Source organism: Anser anser (genome assembly GCF_964211835.1).
Source record: "Anser anser genome assembly, chromosome: 22".
Classification (NCBI taxonomy): Eukaryota; Metazoa; Chordata; class Aves; order Anseriformes; family Anatidae; genus Anser; species Anser anser.
The window spans coordinates 5,977,535-5,997,630 of record NC_139743.1 but is presented as its reverse complement, the minus strand read 5'-3'; the positions used below and the strand labels follow the sequence as shown (position 1 = coordinate 5,997,630).

The 20,096-nt window shown below is 48.5% G+C and overlaps 1 protein-coding gene and 1 long non-coding RNA gene across 3 annotated transcripts in view; one reads left to right on the top strand and one right to left on the bottom strand.

Moving 5' to 3' along the window:
* UBASH3B (ubiquitin associated and SH3 domain containing B) overlaps positions 1 to 20,096 on the bottom strand; it is a 72,650-nt gene that overhangs the window by 46,680 nt on the left and 5,874 nt on the right. The window lies entirely within an intron of this gene.
* Positions 1 to 20,096, top strand: part of LOC310885398 — a 77,716-nt gene extending 57,620 nt beyond the window's left edge. The window contains exon 3 of the long non-coding RNA XR_014574779.1: positions 1 to 20,096. This exon is cut by the window's left edge and continues 10,734 nt beyond it. This is a non-coding gene — a long non-coding RNA (uncharacterized lncRNA).

Genomic DNA, 20,096 nt, shown 5'->3' with positions numbered 1-20,096 from the left:
TTATTTTTAGGGAGTGGGTTTTCTGATTAACATAGAAAATTCTGAGCTGCTCTTCTGAATAACTTCCTTAAGATTTCAGCTCTTTCATTGCCTTTATGGAAATTATGGTCTGGTGGGGGGTTTCTGAAGGGTCATCCGAATGCAGGTTAATTGTGGTATCCTCCAGACTACCTCTGGTGGACCAAAGGTAACAGCACTGAAAACCCACTTCTGCCTCTGACCCGGAGCCTGCAAACACCCTTGACAAAGGGGATGGGATTTGCTTCAAAAGGAGTCAAACAATAACCTTTCAATGGATTCCATCACTTCCGTAATAAACAAAACATGATTCCCTTTCAAGCTTATCGTGTGCCAAGTTCTGTGGTTACAATACAATAGCTGCATTGTTCCCGCATGCTGCAGGCTAAAATGTATTTTGGTAACTGCTGCTCTTTATAACCCAATTGTCTGATGACAGTTATTGTGGCGAGCCATTAACTCCTTCTGCATGGGAGCACCTCTTGCAGGCAGGGTCTGTAAGCCCCAGGGGCTGCTCTCTCCCCCCCAGCACAACCCAGAACAGAAAGGAACATCAGCTCTGGGTGTTAGATAACATGTAAATCGTGGTGACTCATAGTGGAAAATCAGAGATGAAAATTACACAAAGGCTTATTTAACCACCAGCTTATGATTTTTTTTCCCGGTACGTGAGCGTGTGAGAGGTGCTCACACTCCAGCACAACCCTGCTATTCGTCCTTCTGTCCCCTGCCCCCCCCAGCTGTCTTGGCAGAGATGAGGTGCAGAATAAAAGTGTGCATGCAAATGCACGTTCACCTCACATTCTCCGTTTAGGAATGAATGAACCCTGAAACAGTTTTAATCGCTGATTCATTTGTGGCAAATATGCTAATTCCCAGTTGCGCTCTCACGAAAAAGCCTGCTGGTTTTTCTTAGAGTGGCTGGGTTATTAATGGGATATTCCCATTTAATGGATTGGGAAACAGGCAGAGGGGGGACAAGTGACCTGTCTGGGGCCTACCCAAGATCAGAGTCACCTTGTGCCCTCCTCGAACAAGAAGTCAGGGTGATCCTAAGCAGCGACAAGACCGGAGGCACCCTCAAGGTGATGGCTTCCCACGTTCCCTCATGGAGCTAAACTACAGGCGCTACGCAAGCCCACAAGGTCTGGTTGGAAAGAAGGCCAGAGCAGGCAGAGTATCTGGCTCTTCATGGCAGGAAACATTGAGAACAGTAGTGGTGGCTTTGTTTTTTTTTTCAGTGTGTGCATGTGGTATTTTTGTAATTCGAGATGAAGTCACAGCCAAACTGAAAACAAACCAAAAAGAAGAGCCAAATACGTTAACAAGGATCGGAGCCCAGTTCCAGCAGTGACTGAGAGTTTCAGGACAGGAGATATTTCTTTCTCCTGAATCAATAAAGCCTCTGCTAGCATCCTAAACTGTGCTACGGAGACATGCCACTGAGGAGAGGGAAATCGGCTTTGCAAAAACTACCCCAAAAAGAAAGGTTTTCAGTTCTCAGGGACACAGGTTCCTGAATAAAGTGCCAGAAGCTGTGCCTGGATTTCCTGAGAAAGACTGAAGAAGTGCATTATCTTGTCGAAAAGGAGTTTCCATATTACTCACCCTGCCCATCTCCCAGACAGCACAGAACTGTTCCCAGCAATATCCCCTCCTTTGCTTTCTTCAGCTCCGTACTCAAAGGCTCAAGGAACGAGGCCAGCCAACCTTCCAATTAGAAATGTTCTTCCTAATATTCTGCTGTAATTTGTCTTTGCTCATTTTCATGCATTAGCCTTTATGAACTGCACGAGGCAACCTTAATTGCATTCCCTTCTGGCTGCTCAGGGAAGGACGTTTTTGCAGGGATTGAAAGCAGGGATGGGAGCCAGGGTCCTCAGAGACAGAGCACAGAGCTTGGCAGCCACATCAAGGGAGCCCGGCCACTATCCTGTAACAGCACCGGGCTCCTGGAGTCCTACATACGGCCACTTTTGCTAGTCATGGTGCTCTGGCAAGGGCATGAGATCATATTCGTCACTCGGCCAACCAAGGTTTTATTCCTTCCGTTCATCCATGCTGAATTTCCTAGCTCTCTGCTCTACGTCCTTCAGCAGAACAAAGTCTTCCACGACTTTTTCTTCCTGTGCATGCTGGAGCACCTGAGATGGGATTTTAAAGGGACCTCAATGTGTGAGATTAAATATGGCACGTTACCAGGACTAATCCTGTCCTAGGAAGCTCTGTGGGTAGATGAGGTGGGGTCCTGCGCTCCAATTTGCCTTGCAAAGCCCATCTCTGTAGGGGGTGCTGAGCTGGGCACTTCTCCCTGTGCTACAGTCCCTATTTTCCCTTGCATTTTGTCTGTCTGTACTCACACGGTGTTACCTCTCCATTGCTTAGGTGGAGCTTTTCGTGGGGGCATCAATATATTTATGAGCAGTGCTTCCTAACTTGTGACCTCGGTAGCAGAAAGGGGCTTTTCGGTTCTGCCAGAATATGCATTATTAATGCAAATATCGTAAAAACTAGTTGGGAGGAAGCAGAATTTTCTTCCCTTTTTCAGTGGTACATAAAGGTCTGTGAGGATTGATCAAGCAGCTTCATTTAAATCTGCTGAGTGTGAGCTGGATGTCCTTAGAAAGACTGGCGTTTTGAAAACTGCAATAGATTTCTATTGACTTGAGAAATGGTTTTTAAAATGGTGAGCATTTTTTTTACGTCCAGTCAACAAAATCTGATTGTGGTCGTGCTGTATGGGGGACTAACAGATTACACCTGCGGGGAGAGACAGAAAATGTATGCTGGGCTCACACTAAGCTTGAGGGAGGCAACTCAGAAGCAAGCACAAATTTAGAGCCGATTACAGGAATGATATATTCAGCTCTCAAAATGTCAGGGTGTGTAACTGTCCGCAGTGCGTGAGGCTGTAGTTTCTTCTCAAAGCAGATCTACGCCAACTGCAATTGCATTTTTTGATCCTGTATGAACCTTTCTGATCAGTTTTTTTCAGGGAATGGTTGCTTTTCATTTTCTAGCACTGCTGTTTGCTTGACCCTCTCTGAAATGAAACCACATTCATACGAAATCCAGGGGCTAAACCTTTCCTGTTGCTGTTGAAACGGCAAAATTGCCTGCTAAGAGTTTTGTCTAACCAACAGCTTTTATCTGTGGAAATAAAAGGTAGAGAAGAGTGGCAAAAGGGCAAACTTGGTATCGAGGTTTAGGTAATTTGCTCTGCCTCCTGCAGCAGGAAGGTTTGTACCTGGGTACCGCTGTGTCTGGCTGGGTGACAGACGGGGAGGGAAATTGGAATTGAATTTTGGGTTCATTAACGGCCATTTACAGGGTTGTAATTCAGGGTTAGGAGCTGTTTTTGAGTTTTGGCTATAGGCAGATGAAGTTTTATGCAAAAAGCCATTAGGACCCCATGGAAACGATGTATTTTAATCCTTAAATAAAAAGTACAGAAGCCAGGCGTCTGCAAAGCCATGCGAAGCATGAGGTGTGTGGCTGCAAACCGACATCTTCAAGGTGCATCGGTGGGCCGGAGAAAACTTTCAAATTAGGCAAAAATCTCACAACCCCCCAAAAAGTTTGCTCAAAGCCAGCTCGTTAGTCTGTATCAGCCAGGGGAGTTAAAAAAAATACAAAATGCTTGTGCAAAAGCGGGGAGAAATGTAAAGGCTAAAGGCTGCTCTAACCACCAAGTAGCAACTTCAACTCCCACCCACCTCCCACACACAACTAGAAATAACTTTAAATAATTTATTTGTGTCTGTATTCCAGTTACATATTTAATGACTTAAAGAGACAGTGTCTCACTTAGGAACATAGTAGAATTTTCCGTAATTTAAAGGTAAATATTACCCCGTGCCCCCTGTTCTCTAAGAATTTCAGAGTGCTTTACAGCTTGCAGCCGATTATATTCAACAGTGTAGTCTCAGGTAGTCACTGCTAGCAGAGAGAAAACCACGGCACGAACAGGTTTAGCAGCTAAACTTAGAATAAGACAGATCCAGGGAAAGAACAAGGAACAAGCTAATTCTCCTGTCCTGCTCACTGAACATTAGAAGAAAAAAAATCTTTTTCATCTTTCTTCTGCTCCTATTCTTGCCTGAAATCTCTGCATTTTGTCTTTAAAACTTTTTGATGCGAGAATTGTCTTTTTGTAGATAATAATATGTCCAGGGACTTGGAGGGCAGAAATTTAAGCAGGAATGTCAGTGGTAGAACGGTCGGGACATCATTTATGAAGGAAATAAAAAAAAAAGAAGCATCTGCAGTAACATTTCATGTTGGAATTATCTAAGCTCATTAGAGATGAAAACATATCTAAGCTCATTAGGGATGAAAACATCCGACTGAGTCATGTTATGAATTTTAATAATAGTGGTAAATAGTTCATGTCTCTGGAACTGTCGATCCTTTTTTGTAACAAACCTCACCTTGATAGTGATCAGCTTGGTCCTGCTCCTTCCAGGAAGTTCTGAATTTCACGTGCTAAGCATGTTAGCAAAGCAGTACGTTTATGGGGATTAATTTGTGTCTTATCATGGTGAGCAGAATCCTGAATGACTTTACGGGTTCCCAGTCTTTTTTGCCTTGCAAAGGCCTCCCACTGTGCTGAGCTGATGAAACCAAGTCCGGGCTTGCTTGCTTTTTCCCCACACCTCTTTGACTGCTTTAGATTAGAGAAAAGGATCCCAAAAAAACCAAACCCAACAAGCTTGGCTGGTCATTTTTATCCATTTGGCTTGCTGGGAACAGCACACCCCCAGAAAAGGGAGAAGACTAAAGGGCTGGTGCTTGTACTTCTGGCACCGATTCCCCCACCCCCCGCAAGAGCTCGGTGCCCACGCGGGAGGATGCCGTGTCCCAGTGCAGCGAGGCCCCGCAGAGCTGTCACAGCACAGGGGATGTCCCCGGGCAGTGCCACTCGTGTGGCCTTCCACCTCCGGCTATGGCTGGAACCTGGCAACCTTCTGAGGAAATACAGGAAAGAATCGCAATCTAAATGTACAGCTGTTTATAAATTCATGCGAGGTTCCCCCAGTCCTATAAAACTCCTTCCTTCTCTATCCAGACGCTGTCCCTGCTTGCACCAATCCCTTTTCCTGACGTTACAGAGACCCAGCGTCCCTTCTGCTTTCTGCCAGCAGTGAATCCACCTGGCTAGTGTAATACTGCCTGCTTCATGCTCCCTTTTTCTACCTCCGTGCTTAGATTAGACCACTATAGAATAGGTGCTGCTCTCGTCTGCAGGCTGGGATAACATTTGGATATATTGTGGGTGTCCCCAGCGGAACATAACTCCCCGCCAAGCCTTTGGTGTGGACCCTGTGTGGCCTTCAGCGAGCCTTGCCATGCCACGTGCTGCCTTGCAGTTGTCTAGGAAATACTGCGAGAACCACTTCCTGGCCGCCGATGGGGCGAGGTGAGCTGCGCCGCTGGCTCTGCGCTCCTCTGAACCCTGAAAGGCTCCGCGGAGAGCAGGCAGCGGGCGGTGCGACCATTTTGTCAGCAGAAGGAAAATCCTGATCAGTAAAGCACAGTTTCCCCTGGTCTAAATACATGGTACTGAAAAGCCAGTTATAGCCCCGGGGCTGCCAATTACCAAGGATAAACACAAAACCCCAAACAAGCCCAAGAGTTACTCTTGTTCAAGAAGTTGTAGAAATGCTCTTTTAATGGCCCGATACCTACGCTTCTTTTTGGTTTTCTGTTCTGCTAACGCTTACCTAGAGCGAATCTCTGTTCAGTGGGAAAGAGAAAGCAAAGGAGGTTGTCAAGCCCTGGCAGCCGTCTGAATCTCAGGCATCTTGCTTTAATTTCCCTTCCTTGGTGGCAGATGGTAGCTTTGCAGGGGTGTTAAATCTGCTCATAACTAATAGGGTGTTGTTTCTTCGAGTGCTCCATCTATTTCCACGAGAACAAACCATCGATTCTCACTATAACACGGCACTACCCAAAAGACGAGAAACTAGGGTTTGAGTAGGAAAAAAAAAAAAAAAAAAAGATCAAACCACCTACATCTCAAAAACGCTGTTGAATATACGGCAGTAGCACAGGGTTGTTTACTATACGTTCTCCCTTCTCATATACTGTTAGCTTAAGAGCTGAACCCAGGGTGCCATCCCCCAGAGCTTTCCCAGCCAGGCTCCTCAGGCATGCTGAAATACACGGAGATGCTCCAACATCCCCGGGCCTGGAGCTGTTTGGTCAAAGGACAAGGTGCAGTCCCTGCCCTGAGATGTGCACGGTTTAATCAGAGAAGACAGAGAGTGGAGGAAACGTGGTCCTTGGGACCTCCTAGCATTGAAGAGGGACAGGGTCAGACGTGTTGCACAGGTCTCAGCCCTCGTTTTACGAAGTTCTTCTTTCCCAAAGCCATTCACTTGCTGCAGTAACACTATCATTTTGGTTATTTCCCTGTCTCACCCCCACATAACCTTGTGCAGCCCTTGGCTGTGTGTCGGAGTGGGCAGCTGCCCGCCAAGCCCCGGGCAGGTAAATCAGTCAGGGCTCCAGTTGCTGCGGGGAATGAAAGCAGAGCTTGAAGAGGGGCTCGCAGCACTCCTAGGGTCAGGTATCAGCTGGGGGCTCGGGGACGTAAAATCCTGTGCCCGGGGAGCAGCTGGTACCCAGGACATCCCCCTCGGCACACATAGGTGGCCCCCACACCCCGCCGTGCAGCCACACAACGTGCTCCGAGGTTGCTCCATAGAAGACTCGGTGCCTAAGCAACAGGTGGAGGGACTTTATAGGGCAAATATAGAGGTTTGTCCCCTCTCAGCACAAAAATCCAAGGCGTGCAGGATGTGTGATTGCGGCAGGGGGAGGTGGTGGTTATAAAACTCTCCGATACTTGGTCATTCACGTGACTTTCGGCTTAGCTCCAAAACCGAAAAGTGACCTGTTTGTGCGAGGCTTTTCCCATGCCATCAGCAGCTGAACCTCCCGTCAACTACAACCGCTGCACCGGCGAGGAGGAGAACTGCCGGAGATCACAGCGAAGGAGCTTTCGAACACTGCTGAGCTTTGAAGTGGCCCACGTTCAGATCTTCTTCTGCCTTCCCAGGACCACAGGGAAAAGTTTCCGTTTTAATCCCAGCATCTGGTGTGCATTTGGTTGCAGAATAAAGGTTCATTCATACAGTGCATGCAGATTTTGGTCTTCATGGTCAAAGAGCTTCCGCCCAAACTCCTCTGGGAAGAGTCCTTACCCCGGCAGCCCTGCGACTGTCCCTGACCCTTTTGGTCCCTCCTGAATGTTTTGCCCAGGATCTCCTTTTCCTTGCAAACAATATCCAAGGAAAGCCCTCTGGCAGTTAAAGCGAGGTTCTGAAGAAAAGTGCAGCTGATATGAAGTCACTGGAGGTCACAGCGTGATTTTAGGGCCATTGCCACGCTCACCTGGGCACCCGGCCGAGGGTCCGCAGCTGCTCGGGGGAGAGCCACAGCATCTACAGCAAGCCCTGCTCTATTGCACCTGGGACGAATGAATGGACAAAAGAGCCACCAAATAGAAATAAGGAGCTTTCCCACCCGCGGAGCAGATACAATGGCACCTTCTTCTGCTACCAAAAGATGGCCCAGATGTTTATTAGACTTGGTCACTTTTAAGACGTAGAGGCCACGACCTCTGCATTCAGGTCTAAGGAAATTAATGGCAGTGATCCCAGTGATTTCACAATTTGGCTCTTGTTCAAAATGTAGGTTACGTTGACTGCAGGACAAATTCTGAGGTCCTTCCAGTTGTGCAAATGTAAGCTCACAGGGGGGTACTTTCTGCTGGATAAACTGCACAAAGAAAAAGGGGCAGATTTTGCTTCCACCTATTCCTTTGTGGTTTCCCTCCAAGTTCAATTAACTCGTATTCAATAAGCTCAACTGCAAATCAAAGGAATTAGGCACCAAGATTTGCTTGTTTCACACTCTTACATGATTTTGTAAACTGGTTTATAATTCTGTTCATCCCAGAGCTGCTCAGAGAAAAAACACACGAGTAATTTGCCTGATAACGGCTTGCTCCTATTCTTCCTGACAAATTTCTGGGTTTCCAACCTGGGCTGAGCTCTGAATAATCTACTATTAAGCTATTAAATAGCCATCACTGCAGGCTGGGGAGTAGGGGAACCCCAAGCAGCAGGCCAGAGACAAGATTGTAATGCTGAAACTTTGTGCTTTTTTTCTTTTTTAATCTAGAAGGGAGGAGGGGGATTTCCCACTTCTACTGGATGCTTTTTGGCTTCCCAGTAAGAGATAATGCAGCTCAGTAATAGCCCCCAACCTCTATTTGTCTGGACTCTTGCAGTAACTTACATCCTCAGGTTCTCTCCATTTCCTTCAAAAATCAATAAGATCAGAGTCGTCTATGCCGTATTAGCTATGATTTGATTACAGGCTATAAGTGAGCTCCCATTGATTTTAATGTGGCTTCGCAGTGCTGTCTTTGAAACCGCTCCATAACACGCTGGTGGCCTTAGTGCACCACTTGATGGAGTTACGGCAAGCACAAGAGCTATGGAATTATTAACATCCGCTGAAGGCCAGGACCGAAATGTATCTGACCCAAGGCCCAGTCCTTCTGTGCTGTCAAAGCCTACGCTAAGACTAAAAGCTGAAGTTTTGCCAAACACATTTAAAAGAGCTAAGGGTTTGCTTTGTCTACGCTTTTTTTCCCAATCTATCAACGCTACCAGCCCTAGTGGCTGATGAATGAAGGGCTTGGGTATCTTTCGGGGAGAGCAGATGTGCAAAACCAGGTGTGCTTAACTGAGCCGCCTAAAACTGAACCTTAGGAACCTTGGGCACCCTCTGGAGTAGAATTAGGTGTTTATTCAGGGAACCCAGACCTGAACTTAGCAGAGTCAAGGTCTTCTGTGATTAAAAAAATCAAACAAACTCAAGTACTTTCAGGATAATGCATTACTTAGTGCTGGAAATCACTCAGTGTTGTGGAGGCTAAAGTATAAATGCTTTAAGAAAATGAAATATAAATTAGGACTGGCTTAGTGGTGGCCTTGAAGCATTTGGGGCCAAATGCAAAGTTTGGCTCATTAAATCTCCAAGTGACTGATTGGCATAGGCTAGGAGAAGAAGAGGAAGAACGCCTTAGTGGCACATTAAGCTAGATGAACCTTTCATCTAATGGGCTGTGCCAGCCTTATACTTTTATTTATGTGCGCACATTAAAGGAAGGGCAGACCGTTATTCCTTACGGCACGGAGGAATGACTTCTGGCACCTCTCGTATCGTGGCAGGCCAGGACCGATCGCTGAGCTCCGCGCGATACCGGCGGTAGGGCGGTAGGGCAGCGGGGGACTGGGGCCGCTCATTTATCACCGCGCAAAGTGATCAGCATTGAGCCCATTCATTTCCTGAACCCACTGGCTCACATCCTGTATATGTTCAGCCATGCAGTGGTGTGCATCTTGTAGATGAAACCACAGAAACAGGCCTCGCAAGACAATGCATAGGCAGCGCTTTCCCCAAGGCACTGTCCTTCTCCACGGGGGTCTGCGGGGGTTTGCTGGGCGTCCTCTTTAAGCAGCCCCACACACCGCTTGGCAGCACCCCGCTGTTAACCCCCGCCACAATTTGCAAAGCGTCGGCGAGGCGGTAATGTAAGATGTTGCATAAACGTAGGATTTTACTAATCGGGCATCACGTTCCCATGCTTGCGGTCAGGAAGACATACCTAGCCAGAAGCATGCTGTAGGACAGGTCTGTGTGGGTCATCCCAGCCCTTGCTTGCGGCCTGACTCGCCTGTTGGCACCGCAGGACCTCTGCGGTAGCTCGCTGCCTGCTTGGGGTGGGTAGCGAACCCCCATTTGAGTGGCGTTTGCCAAGTCAGGCCCCGGGTTCTCTTCCGAACCAGCGAGCTCTCCTGGCTTCTGCTGCTGCTTCTGCTGCTTTGGTTTGTGTTATAAAGAAAAAAGAGAAAAAGGGAGAACCGCACACTGGCCACAAATTGCTGCCTCATGTCAACTGTACGTATCCTGTATAGTTCATTGTGTATGTTGTAGGAGTGCGTGCTTGTGTACGTGCGTATAAATGTGTGCATATGCCTGTCCATACTTATATAGCAGAGGAATGTGTACGTAGGAGTATTTCTTGCTGTGTATTTTTACAGCTACCAGTCCTAAGTAATCTGGGGGATCTTCAGCATTGTAGATTAATTGCATTTGAATAGTTATGCAGTTGGCTTGAGATGCTTTGGGTGAACGAGATAGTTGCAGGAATGGAAGAAGCCCTTTCCTTCTCTTCCCAGCTTCAGAAATACCCCTGGCACAGGGAACAAAGTCCCCACGGCAGAAGGGGAGGCCGAGCAGTACCAGTACCGGTGTTTGGCTGGAGGACGGGGCCTCCGTTATTTCCTACTCCGTGCTCTTGGTATGGCTTGTAAAGGTTATAGAAACAGGGGCAAAAGGAGGGGTTGCCTTGGCCTTGGCGAGAAACCCAAAGAACATGACTTCCAACCCAAACCATTCTATGATTCTGTGACTTATAAAAAGTGATAGCAGTTTTAAAACTTGCAGGGTTTGGGGGAGGGAAATTATTTTTTCTCACCTTCGAATGCGTCATACATAGGAGAGGAGAGGAAGACGCAAAAAATCCCATATTTCAACATTTCCTTTCACCTAAGGTGGTACAGCGAAATCACCTGTCACCAGAGCCTGTTTCTGTAAGCGGAGCCAGAGCCAGAAATGGCTGCTGGTGGCAGATTTACAGCTCCAGATTTCTGCCCTCTGCTTCCTGCCCGGAGCACGTGTGCTCCCAGCGCAGGGCGGCTCGCTCGGTCCCACACGCCTTGGGAGCAGGAAGGGATGCAAGGGAGGATGGATTCTGCTTTGTGGGGACGCGTTCAGTGCTGCCCTGCTGTGAGCGAGCACGTCATGGGAATACGAGGTTCTGCAAAGCGGAGACGCTGAGAAGGAAAACACACACACAAATAGCCCCGGGACAAGCTGCTGGTGGAGCATGCCTGGAAAGCATTAGCTGGCTGGGGAGGAAAGGCTTGCTGCACACTTGCGCTAACGCTGAGCGACCTTTGCAGCGGGGAAGCAAGGACGTGTACGTGCTGCAGCTGGACAGGAGGTCAGGATGGGCACTGCTCTCCCCACGTCTGCTCGCAGAAACTAACTTCTGCGGAAATGTCGGCTGGTACTGAAAGCACGGTGGGGGGAAAATGGCACAGAGGTGGATGCTCAGAGTGACTCAGAAACCTTCCCCGAGTCAAACCCGCTTGTTCCTTTGGTGCTTTCTGAAAAGTTCAACCAGAATCTGTAAAGCACGCTGCTTTCTGAAACCTGGAGGGTTGCACTTCTACTCTCATTTGCTTTATGCAGCCATTTTGAACGCACGCAAAGTGGGGGAAATGCTTCTCTGACAGGCACCGTGCTCAGCCTGCACAGCCATGGAGAGAGCAGGACACGTCTGTACCCCCGTCCACCCCATTCCCTGGGAGCAATGGGATGTAAAGACCTGCTTAGGGCTTTCCTGAATGGAAACCTAAGTGTCCTTCTCCACATGTCCTAACAGAGCCCATTCAGCCATCAACACGGAAGATTCAAGATCACTGATTGTGAACATTTACACCTTCTTGTCTCAGCCTGGTGCCCTGACCAGCAGCTACCCCAGTCTCGCTGGCCAGGCTGAGCACGTTCCCTGGCTGAAGCTGGTTTATAGACGGCTTGGATATCACCGGCACACAGGCAAGGAAGGGAAATCAACGCTTACAATCCCATTCAAAGCCTCCTGAATCCATGGGAATGATTCCTCTTTGAGTCAGTACGCTCTGACTGCGGCAGGAACAAAGGAAAGCTTTTACAGCGATTGATTTCTGAGGGACAGGAGCCGTGGCTTTGGCTCGGTTGGAAAATGGCTTGTTTAAAAGTCAAGGCAAAATCCACGCTGCCTTGGGAGAGGTGATGGTGGCAGTGCAGGGGCTGCAATGATGAGAGCAGGCAGGCTTCGGTCTGATGAATTGAATCGAGAGGGGCTGTGCTGGGTACACAGAAGTACTCCACTGTGAGAAAGGAGACGGTGAGAGCTGATAATGAGAACGAAGAACTTCCTTTGATTATTGCCTCTCATTTCCTACAATGCAATCTACATCTTTAAAGATAGCTCTTTTAAACGTTAGATCCCCTTGTCTCGGTGTGGTTAGATGATCTTAAGCACTAGTATTGAAAAAGAAAGGTTAACCTGAATAAGGTAGAATAGGAAGCCTCTTTTTCTTCCTATTTCTGTGCCACATGAATACCGTGGGACACCGCAGGTACGAGCGGAGCAATTTCAGACGTAGAGCAGAAGCCGGCAGGCTGGCAGATGCAGGGCAGCACACGGCAGGTGCTGAGATGGTGCCGAGAGAATTGCTGAGGACGAACGGGAAGCGAAGGTTGAGCCCATCCCGGGCTGGTCCCGGCTTTCACGTGGGGACCAGGGCAGGGCTGTGCTCAGGACCTGACTCCAAGCTATTTTTGACCTGCCCCTGAGTGCCAGGGCTGTGGTCGGACAGGCTGCTCGGCCCGAGTTCAGGTGGTGGCTTTACATTTCAAGCGTAATGGGGACTTGGAGCTGTGCCCTCACTCCTACCCAGCGCGGCAGTACGGCCAACCACGTGGACATAATGTCACTCTGGATTAAAAAAAAAAAAAGCTGAAGTACCGGTGGCAGCTTTTATAAGCTGGGAACCACCTTGTAGGGTTTTCAGATTTGTCCACCTCTCGTTGGCTTCGGCAGGACCTGCAGGCCCCTAAGTGCCACCGGCACCTTTCCTATTTGCTGTGCTCATGTCCCAAAACATGGTCATGGACCTCCAGAGCCAGCTAAAACATAAACCCAGTCCCTAGAAACAGAAGCAAAGCAAAATTATGGCATCCCGTGGGTTACCTGAGACCCTGTTCCCTTACAAGTGCTGGATCAGGGACATGAGCAGTGGCATGGAAAAGGGGTACAGCAATAATTAGAGCCAAATAATGGAATTGCACATTTCAGAACAAACAGGATGCACACACAGAAGAGAAGAAACCTTCTCGATCAAAAACCAAGCGGAAATGAAATTAGAGAGACACTAATCCAGAGAGCCAAACGGAGCCGCTCTAACGTGGGGTGGCAGTGAGCTCACGGTAACAGCAGCAGCAAAGGACGAGCAGCAAAGCTCCACCCTGCGCCGCGGTATTTAGAAACAAAACAAAATAGTTTCAAAGCCCGCGAGCTAGCCGTGCGTTTAGGCACCTGAGTGATATCCATTAAAGCCAACGGAACTATTTGCGCGTTCGAACTCAGGCAACACGTTTACATCCTCTGCCAGCTTGGCACCTAAATTCGTGCCAGTTTGCTCCTTGAATGTGGGGCCCGGAGGGGGAGCCTGCGGAAGCGCGCTCCTTCAGAGGCTGCAATTCCCTCGGCCGTGTGCTGCTGCGAAGCTCCACTTTAACTCTGAGAAGCTCAGGGGTGTTTGTACACCAGGCAAACCTTAAACTCCCCGCCAGCCGTGGAAACAAATCTGCCCAGACCTGGCAGGGTGTTGAAGGGACGCTGCTGGGATTTGCTGATTATTTTCACCCAGACCACCGCTAATAAAAAAAACGAGCGAAAAAGATGTAGCTTTCAGGAGTCTTCGTTCCAAGCGAAAACTTGTGTCTGCTTTGACGCGTACCTCGAAGCAAAGGGACAATTATCTAATCACAACACTCAATCCCATTTGCATAATGTCAACTAAATTGTTCAACTGCTTCAAATGCTTTTGTGATTAGAAAGATACTCCACAAATAAACTGACTGCATGTTCCTGACACTCGGAACTAATGTGTTACGAGTAAGAGAAAGATAAAGCGGCATGGTAAAAGGATTCCTTCCTCACCATTACTTCCACTCAACCTAGGAAATCACAAAATGTCACGTCTATTACTCAAATGAAAGTCACATCAAAGGTCCTGTAGGACTGGGGGATATGCTGCAGCAAAATTGAAATAATATTTTGCAGGTGGAGAGTTGAGCTAGATGCCTGGAACAGTATCTAATTGCCACATAAGAGTACATTTGTGTGTTATTTATGTCCTGATGGCAAATCCAAATTACCGAGATCTAAACCCAGCAGCGCAAACGACTCCCTTTGTGTCCTCAGGCAAATACCTGGTAACGCTTTCATGTCTGCCGGGGTGTTTAATTTGCAGAGACCCTGAGCATCAGTTAGCCAAGACTTTCCCAGGTGGTTGCTGACTTCGGGTAATCCATTTTGGACCTCTGAAAAGGACTTGGTTTTTAGAGAGCTAAGTACAACTTTCTCCCATGCGCTGCTAAGTAATGTGTTGGTTATTTTGGGGTTTGGGTGAGTCGTGGGGAATCATGCCCTTTGTATGGTCCATACACAACCCCCGTGCCCCATCACTGTTGCAGCTCTCACCATTATGTTCCTAATCTTTTATGTTTCTATCCCCCAAATCCTGTGAGACAGGGAGTTGCTATATTCCTCCAGCAATGGCACCTGAAGGCACCTGACCTGAAGCTGGGCAAGGAACCGATGCAGATGTTTCTCCTCAGTCATCTGCTTCCTGAGGCCTGACGAGGTTTTCCTCTGACCTTTAGAGGAAGGATGGTGAACAGACCTCGGTGCATGCCTCCTCTCCACTGCCTCCACTCTCACAGAAGTAAGAAAGGGCGTTAGGTGCATGACTTGAGTTGCACGCAGTGAGATATTCTCCCCTCGTCCCCCCCCATACCTGCATAACCCCACTCAGGACAGACTGAAATGGATGGACCAGCCTGCGCCTCGGGCTCTCGCAATGCGTTTCTGTGTCATCCTAACAAAAAACTATTCCTTTTTTTCCTGCCCCTCTGCACATTTTAGCTGGGCAGCCTTGGCTGTGCCCTTTTCAAGTTCACCATGCAGCAGATGGGCCTATCTGAACACCAAGCACGGGCGAGGAAATCAGCAGCTGGTCGCAGGAGTTTCCTAGGAGAAGATGAAAGGATCGCAGCAGGCTGCCCGGTGCCCGCGGTTCGGCTGACTCACACAAGAAGCCTGCCGAGACACATTTCCCAGGTGCTCGAGTCACTAACACAGAGCCTGGGCTAATATCAGAGGCGATGATGTGCTGGCAGGAGTTTCTCTCCTTGTGATGCACTTTCAGAGGGGTTAAAAGTCGTGTGAGTGACGGCTGCCAAAGGGGGGAATCAGAGAAGATCCCACTCACGCCACGCGCCTCTGACACACCGTCAAGCATTGGCAGTTTTGGGGCAGGAAGAGGTGGAAGTCAGAAAGATACAGCGACCCCAAAGTCAGGGCCTTCCTAGGAAGTTAATTCCTCTCCCACAGGTGGCATCTGATGAACCCGTTCGGGAAGCCGGATGATGAATTGGAGAATCGTTATAAATGCTGACCTTCCCATTGGCAAGCAGAACGTTGTACGCTTGGGAGAAGAACAGAAATACTGTGTGTGTGTGATTTTTCTTTTCTAAAATTGCACTATTGTTATCAAATCAAAGTGAGACTTAAAATCCCCCCTGCTGCTGCTCTCAGGTTGGTGTACGAGGCCCCAGTTGTGCAGCTGGTCCCCCACGGGAGGCCCCTTGCACACATCCAGGCTAACGCTGACAAGGAAGGGCTTTGCTTTTTAGACTTTATGTAGGTGGTAGATGCTCACGGAGCAGTGAACCTGAAATCACCATAACTCTGGAAGGAAACGGCATCGGCTGCCCTGTGCCAGCACAGCTCGAGCCACTTGCCCACTGCAGGCAGCACGCAGGACTCGGGGCTCTGCCACCCATCCTGACTCATACTCCGTAGCCCCAACAAATAAATGTGCTGTGAGCAGCAAATATTAAAAAACAACAACCGAGGTTTATATTTCTCTCCCAGAGGCTTTGATACTGATCCCTATTTACACCCAGGCTCTTTGCGTTACCTGAGTGGTGTAAAGAAACTATTTCTCTAAAGAGAGCTCTTGCAGAACTGAAAGTCGGGTTGTTTCTGGGCGAGCTCCTCAGCTGGTGCGTATTAGCATCGCTCCAGCAAAGCCGATGGTGCCGGGCTGATTTACACTACCGGAAGGCTTTGCCCTTTAGGACGTGAGTGCATTTATGACACAGCCACTCTGTGGGAGGGGGTGAAGAGGCTGTGAAGAGAATATAAATGTGTCTCATAAGGTGCAGCTGTAATTTACATTTATTCCGAGGCTCGCTTCCGTTGCCCGTTGACTAGTGTAAATACGAACCAGATCCAATTCTTGTTTAGCTTGAGATTTCTTTGAACTGCGCCTGGGAGAACTGCCTGCAGCGTATCCGGGGGTAATATATTGTGATTTGACACTTGCTAAGAGCTGGCAGCCGCTCTCCGAAAGAAATATTGATTGCGAAGAATAAATTCAATATAATAGTAGAACAAGGGAGCAGGACATCATCGACACCATTTACAGTCTGCGATTGTGGAGCGCCCTTTGTCTTGAGTAGATGGCAAATGTTAATTAAGGTGCCTTCCCTGGCATCAGGCGATTGATGTGCTGTCTCATTTTACATCTTGCTGTCTGTAAAATGGGAAGGATGCTGGCTTCGGAGTAGCAGTTCATAACAGTGCTGTGGATTTCACCCATCAATCTAACTCACCGCACCTCTGGGTAACGACTGGGAGTAAGAGATTTTGGAGGCGATGCTGAGACCGGAGCCTGGCGGCGGGAGACGATGCTGTCTGCTTCCTCACGTGGCCTCTCCCTGCGCTCACTGCTGCCGGTGAGGTTGCCAGCTCTTGGAGCAGGGACCGTGTTTTCCTTTTCTGTGTGTACGGCCCCGAGCTCAGTAGGATTGTGGTGCATAAAAGTCAGGCTTCGTTTCACTGGTGCCATAGAAGGAAAAAACGATACTGGTGTTTCACGTCAACAAAAACGTTGGGTTTAAAATTTGTGTTTTGATTCAGCCTCTCTCAATAAAAAGAGGAACAGCTTAGAAACAAACAAAGAAAGAAAAACCTATACCATGCTATACGTTCTTGGTATTTCCAATGCCATTTAATGCATCCCCTTCATACTCAGTAGAAAAGTATCACACATCTTGATGTCAGCCGTTCAGGAGCAGCCCATGCTCGAGCGCTTTGCTGAATCAGGCCGTCAATGAGGTTTCAGTGGTGTAAGAGCTCACTGTGTTCCGTTTGGGAGAAGAGAAAGAAAACAGTCATTTTTACGAGCCCAAGATGAAAAATCTCTCCGAAACACACCCACCTCTCCACCGGCAATTATTTCACAGCCACCGACCGCGGATGATTAATTGGGCACTATCAGGAGGCGCAGTGCCGGGCTAACAGGACACGAAAGTGCAAGAAGTGGCGTTTACCTTGCGTTTGATAATCGCCCTGGGGCGACGGGTGTGAGTAAAATACGGCTAAAACCTCTTCCAGTGCCAGAGTATGAAAGGCCAGGGTGTTCATCGGAGTGACATATCTTTGGGTATGCCTGTGCAGTTCTAGCACAGCAGGCAGATATCCCAACGTTTATCCAGGCCGCTGCTTGCTCAGCGCACAACCTTTTTGAGCATTTTCACGCTAATCTCCCGTTGACAGGGACTGGCCTGCGAGGTATTCGTGCTGGCAGACAGCAAACCTCGGTCCCGAGGACTTGAATTTGGTTGTCTGGGGAAAGCAAAGACCTCAGACACGTCTCCTGCCACTCACAGCAGCTCCCAGTTTATTATTGCTTGCTTTCTGTTTAAATTTTACACGGCTGCGTGGTGGGTGACAGAAACCGCTCAGGTCCTGACACCTGCCAGATATTGTCATGTCTACACATGCAGCTCTGCTGTCCCTCCTCGTCTTGATTCATTTGGGAATTGTTGGAAAAAGGGGAAGGCTGGAGCTTCCCGGGGAACAGAGGAGTCATGGCTCCTGCTGCCCGGGTGTGCGAGATCGGGATATCGTGGCTGCAGATCAGTTGTGCCTTAAAGGGTGCCTTTTGCAGCCAGGACTTGTCAAAGCTTCAGCTGAAATATCGGAAGAGAGCATTTGATAGGGCAGCACGCGTGTCTTGGGAACCAAGACAAGAGGTACAAAATGGCTAAGATACGTTTGTGTAGCTTGTCAGCTCTTTTGTTGCGGTGGCTCCAGCACTTCCCTCTGCCCATCCCATTATCTCTCGCTGTTGGTTTTTCCCCTCCACTTTGCCCTCTCTAGCTTCAGCCTTTGTGCACGCCTGAGCAGAATAGGAGACGGTGGGGACAGGGTAATGCACAGCAGAGCCAGGGCCTATTCTTCTGGGTCTGTTTATCCAGTGGGTGAGTAAGACACAAGCGCCCTGGTGCACCCCATTGTAATGCACAAAGCCTGCAGTGAGTCCTGGTGATGGAATCCAAAACGCTGTCAGCTGCTACACTACAGCTCTTTTGATGACTCTGCTTGTTGAGGATAATTAGACGGGTGCAGTACAGACACACACACGGATGTCTCTATTCTTTCTGCAGTTGCACAGCACATGCTGTGCATCCTCTATGAGCACCGCTTAAAACCTAGAGCAATATTTTCAAGTGTGTGCAAGAGTTGGGAGCCCAAGATTCACTCTCAAAGGTGACTTGAAAACCGAAGCTCATCAGGAGCCAGCAGGGTTAGCAGCTTGACATTTATAAGCACCATTTTTTTTTTTTGAAACTTCTGCTCAAGATCTTTCAAAACGTGGAATTCCCCCCAGCTTCTGTCCGTGTAGTTATTCAGTAGGTCCCAGGGGCTGTCAGCACCCTTTGAGCACGGGCTCTCGCACAGCAAAGTGGCAGAAGTAATCCAAGGGTAAACTTCCAGATGGGTTTACAAGGAAGCACTGCAGAAACAGGCCAACGTGCTGCCACTGTCACCAAGCCTCCAAGGGGGGTGAATAATCAGTATTTCATGCAAACAAGGCTCCATTCAAATAGTCCATGCTGGGTACCTGAACTCGTGAGTTGCTCTGGTGAGCCTTTGTCTCGAGAATCTCCTCCTGACAGTAGCATTGGGTCTGTGCGGTGAGAGAGGGAAAGGGACAGAAAAGGAAAAGGTAACCCTGCTATCGCGGCATCGCTCGATAACCGACACGTAGCTTGGAGGGGAATTGCAAACGAAGGATCGAGTTGTTGACACGATGGGGTTTTGATTCTGTGAACTGGAGGTGACTAAGTGAGCTGCCGGTGATGCGGGGGCTCTGGGCTGCCCTTTCTGCAGCCGCCCTCCTTCCTCGGGCAGGGGGAAGGACCAAGCCTAGGCCCTTTGCTCCGAGACAAGAAAATCGTCACTGAGCCAGAACATGCAAATGTTTTGTTGTCACCATGTCATTTTAATACCCAAATGAACCACGTACTTGGGGACCAGGAAAGTTTCTAACAACTCTTGCAGCGTGTGCTGAAGCTGGATAGCCCCAAAAAACACAGCTCCAATGTCTGGGGACGGCTGTCCTCTGCCTGACTTGCCACTGAACCAGGAACTCACTGCATACGGTGCTGCTACTTAGACATTTAAGTATGAAATCCCAATGAAGCACAGTGGGTGAAGGCACTGTAAAGTTCTTGGTTTTTCTCCTGAACACGTGCAAGCTTGCTTTCTGGGCAGCTAGCTCCGAGTATCGCAGTGACACTGACCCGGGCTCCACTGCGGGCATTAAGGGATGCTCTGTTCTTACAAAGCCCCCTCGATGCTTGTGGCAGGAACATTTTCTTTGTTGCTATCAGTCCTGAACTGTTCCACTTTGCCGACTCTCAGACACGATTAACGGCAGTTATATGTACCGAATCGCAGATCACTGGGGCAGTTTGGGGCACTGCTGCCCTAGGTATAATTTTAGACCATGATCTGATCGGAGAAATGACATCTTCAGCCCCTGGTAAGGGAAGGTCTCTCTCCATTTGAGAGCTTTATACAATGTAATGGAAATAGATGTTATTCTTAGACCAGATATCTAAGCCTTGTGGTTAAGCTAACAGATTAAAACTCTACAGACTAAGGGGCAAGTGCCAGCCCAAGTGCAGGTTTGACATATATGTATATATATATATATATATATATATATATATATATATGTTGGCTGCTCCGTGCCTCAGCTCCATTCAAACAGTGGAAGTGAGGAGTCCTCTCTGTTTTATCA